General features: G+C 44.8%; 1 non-coding gene across 1 annotated transcript; it reads right to left on the minus strand.

The window, feature by feature from the left end:
• Window positions 1-2,050: 2,050 nt before the first annotated feature.
• On the minus strand, window positions 2,051-2,122 carry Trnap-agg. Its single transcript has one exon. It is a non-coding gene; the product is annotated as a tRNA-Pro (tRNA).
• Between the last annotated feature and the right edge of the window lie 2,336 nt (window positions 2,123-4,458).

Here is a 4,458-nt window from a genome sequence, read left to right on the forward strand (position 1 = left end):
GCACGAAGGAATCAGACATCGGGAGACCAGAACTCCCGTCATGGCAACCCTTTTTCTTAGATTTCTTACGTGCTAGAGTACGGTCAGGTTGTATATGCTGTTTCTGTCGGCTACGTTGGATGGCGGCCTCTGCAGACGGAGGTGTGGGAGGAGTCGCAGGTACAGATTCTTCCCCCCCCCCCCCCCCTCCCAGATAACTAGGGTCGTGTCACTATAGTCACTAAGGCGGAAGCATTCTGTGGAACTATCAATACAACAGGTGATACTTGGTCGCTAATTTTATTCTCCTTGGGAGTTGCTGTAGTCGGCAAAAACGGGAAACCGCCGGCGGCTGAAGACGAAGGAAGAGGAGGACATTGCATCGTCTCAGACTGTAATGGAGGACACAAAGACGAAGGGGAGGACTCCGCTCCCTCCCCACAGAGGCAACTCAGAAGGAGCCACTTCGCGAGCAGGATGGATACTGTAGATAACTTCTTCGTCACTCACCGTTCCACGAACGGGAGGTATCGTAGCAACCTTACCACGAACGAGAGGTATCGTAGCATCGAGGAACAGGGGACACAATCGATGCGGAAGAGGTTGGCGCAGAAAGCACAGCCAAATCCTCACCATCACCATCCTGAGTGTGACGTCGCTTGTTTGTCGCCGTTATAGGTTCTATTCTGGGGCCAGTAGGATTCTGAACCCGTCGCGGAGGTAAAGGCGGATATTCATTCACAAGATTATCAGAACTGACTGTTCATTATAATCCGAAGCAGAAGTAGGGCCGACGGTGAGAGTGGAAGGAACAAGAACAACAACCGTCAATTTTCGACGCTGCAGTAATGACGGCTTTAATACAAAAACCCTCCGCGGACAATTAGACCGAACGTGTCCATTTTCATTACATAGGAAGCAGGTTCCCTCTTCACCAATATTCATGACACGAACGTGGTAACCACACACTTGTAAATGTGATGGAATATTGCGTTTGACATGCATTTCCATGGAACGAATTCCACTATAACACTGTAATCTGTGCTGAGTAGACCAGCGTTCACGACCGATATTTTTCACGTTACCATAAGGAGTCAGTATGTCCTTTAGAAAGTTGTCATCAACTTCCGGCGGGAGGTTGAAAACTCTAACCTTGGTATATTCGATTTCAACATCCGCGAGTGACACCATACTAACGGAATTATAACGATGCTTGAACGGGACTTGAGAACCATGTTGCGACAGTAATCTTTCAACGTGAAGGGGATCCATAAATTTCGCGTAAAACACGTAGTCGTCTGCATCAAAGTAAGCAGTGTGGGCCTGATCAGAGCTCACATGAATTGTATCGACGAGCCAATCGTGGATTTCTAGAGACCCGGGCTGCACGTGTCGCGTTGTTTTATCGAAAGTAAAGTTCACAGTACCTTTTCGTGGAATACACGTGGAAACCATGGTAGCCGTAGCGGAGCGGCCGAAGCCGCTGCATGCAGACGAACACAGTCAGTAAAGGCGAAGCGGAGGCGCTACGAGTCACTCGGGAAACACCACATCACTAACTAGGAAATCTCCACACAAACGACGCAGCGGCAAGTGAAATAAACAAGAACCTTCCTGCTCGGCGTTCGAAACGGAACTGATCGAGAACTAGTTAACGGTGCAATTAATCGTATCAAATTAAAAAAGCGACTAGTTTCAAATTTTACCTACGTAAACCGCCAATTTAAAATCTCGTCTGTAGTTTGTCACCTTCAATTAATATAATGTTTTACCCGTTCTGTCTCTTGGCGGACGGGATAACTGTAAGTATATAAGGGCATGGTTCTTTCTGTAACTACCAACATTTCGGATAAAATCGCAGGCAGCTACCTCAGACTAGTTATACCACGTTGTAAGTTAAATGCTATATTACTCGAAACACTGGTAGTTTTATCTTTCATGACGTGGTCACACTCAAAAGAACATTGTTGAAGTCTTTAGGAATGATTTACCGTGGGTATATTTTTATATCGTTAACGGGACTCAAGAATATTCGCGGCTCCCTTACAGAATGAAGGGAAGGAAAAATGTAGGGCTCGTCCGGGATTTGAACCCGGGACCTCTCGCACCCTAAGCGAGAATCATACCCCTAGACCAACGAGCCAACTGAATGAGTGCCCTTCTCAGAGGAGAAAGTATGTAAGCGCCAAGCGGCAGTTCAGAGTGCGCGGGGAGCGGGGGCGGACGGGGGGGGGGGGGGGGAGGCGTTGCCACGCGACGAGATGTGCCACTTCTCCGCCAGTCGCGTCCTTGAATGCCTCACGATCTCCACGTGTCTACCGCTTGACATTCAGCCAACATCCAAGATGATACGAGAGGTCGTACTCAAAGTGGAATGGGTAGGTCGCCGGAACATCGCCAATTTTGGCCGCTTATAAAATGCTTCACAATTCGAAAATTGTAATCTTTGTATCTTCATGGCACGTAGGTAGCGGAGGATTTTTTTTCTCTATCTTTGTTTGTTTCTCCTCTACAAGACAAACTGTCTACAGTTACATCGTGACCAACAGGAGGCTTCACATTAACCTTCCTCTACTATTTTTTTTTCTAGAAGGTTGTCAGAAAATTTGTTTCATAAGCCGTATGTGGATAAAAATTCTACGCCAAGATCGGAAATTTTCTTTTCTGATTACTAGTTTCGGGTCATTACCGAGCCATATTCAGATCATTCTAAAACGTTGTTCAGTGTGTGACACACATTATATATCGTCGTATTTTTACATAAAAGAACCGTAAAGCTAAAATGTTAGGTCGTTATGTAAACTGACAACGTTAGTTACTAATCAAATGTTGATACAGTGCCCATTTTGTCACCCATATGTACAGACGACAGACAGCAATGATAGTTGTTGCATTGCCCATGAGTGGCTGTAAAGAAGATATCATTTCTATCATTGATATCCGTAACAAGGAAGTGTCTGCGTGACAGCTCAGTTGGCTGATCAGAAGATTGCTCGGTAATGAGCGGAATCCAGTAATCAGAAAAGAAAACTTCCGATCTTGGCGTAGGATTTTTGTCCATGCATGTTTTAAATCAACTGATCGCATATCTCCCGCCATCGAAAGTATGAGAGAAGAAGGTGTCTTGAGTATGACACTTCGAAAGAGAGGAGGATACTGTAAGTTCAAAAATGGCTCTGAGCACTATGGGACTTAACTTCTGAGGTCATCAGTCCCCTAGAACTTAGAACTACTTAAACCTAACTAACCTAGGGACATCACACATATCCATGCCCGAGGCAGGATTCGAACCTGCGACCGTAGCGCATAGAACCGCTCGGCCACGTCGGCCGGCGTACTGTAAGCGTTTAACGTGCCGTTGATGACGAGTTCATTACAGACAGAGCAAGAGCTCGTATATAGAAAAGAAAGAAACCACTCTAGCATTTGACTTCAGCAATATAGAGAAACAACAGGAAACATAAATGTATTTCGCCAAAGCAGGATCTGAAGATTGCTGTCCTAGGGCTTAATTTCGGCCGGAACGCTCCAAAACGGCGTTCGGACACATCCCGCAAGTTATTTTTATTATATTTCATTAAGTCCCACGAGTCGGCACCGGAGATTTGAAATAGCACTCATGTATTAAATCGCAACGTAACTATGAAAGTTGAACTTCATTCCTCAGTCGTGATCGGTACATACCGGTAACCTTCGTGTAGACTGTCCTTCGTTTGAGACTGCCACCAAACTCTGTGATCTACTGTAATAACCACGATAAGTTTAGTTTCGTTCATGTTGTAGAAACGAGCGTGTTCAAATTTGTTGCTTATTTGTTGTAGTAAATATGAACTTAAACCATTCCGTCCGTGAGACAACTCATTGAGCAGAATACAAATGACAAAATATTTAGTAAATATCTAACACCGTGTCACATGTCACATCGTGCTTTGTTTTTCCTAACTCTTCGGGAAGTCGGAATTGTACGTGACACCGGTGGGCCAGGAATATCTTCAATTGTCATGCATCAGTAAATACTTTATTAGGCAGCTATAGTACAACTGTCCGAACGTTGCTGCTGGCAGCAGTTGAAAAGGTGGCGTCATGGTCACGATGACAACCGACTTGTGCCAATGCTTTCTAGATGGTGTTACTTGTGGCAATATGTGTCGAGCAGAACTAGGGGGCAAAGAGACAGTGCTACGGGGGACATGATAGCACCTGTCGTTTGTATTAAATCTCGTGGTTTTAATATCCTGATTGTTAGAAATTATATTTGAAAAACGTGAATTTCAGAACAGTATTTTGTAAAAAAACGATTTCTCAATGTTAGTTTTATCACAAGTTTTCAAAAATCGAAACTTGTGATTTTTATGGCTGGAGGGAGAGGGGAAGGGGTTGTATGGTTGAAGAGGTCCGTTTCGGCATCTACACTTTTAGAATTTAAGGAATGTGCTGCCCTCTCGAAAGCGATTCCACTGTATGCGCATCCTTCTTCAG

The sequence above is a fragment of the Schistocerca piceifrons genome, chromosome 1 (genome assembly GCF_021461385.2).
Source record: "Schistocerca piceifrons isolate TAMUIC-IGC-003096 chromosome 1, iqSchPice1.1, whole genome shotgun sequence".
NCBI classification, from domain to species: domain Eukaryota; kingdom Metazoa; phylum Arthropoda; class Insecta; order Orthoptera; family Acrididae; genus Schistocerca; species Schistocerca piceifrons.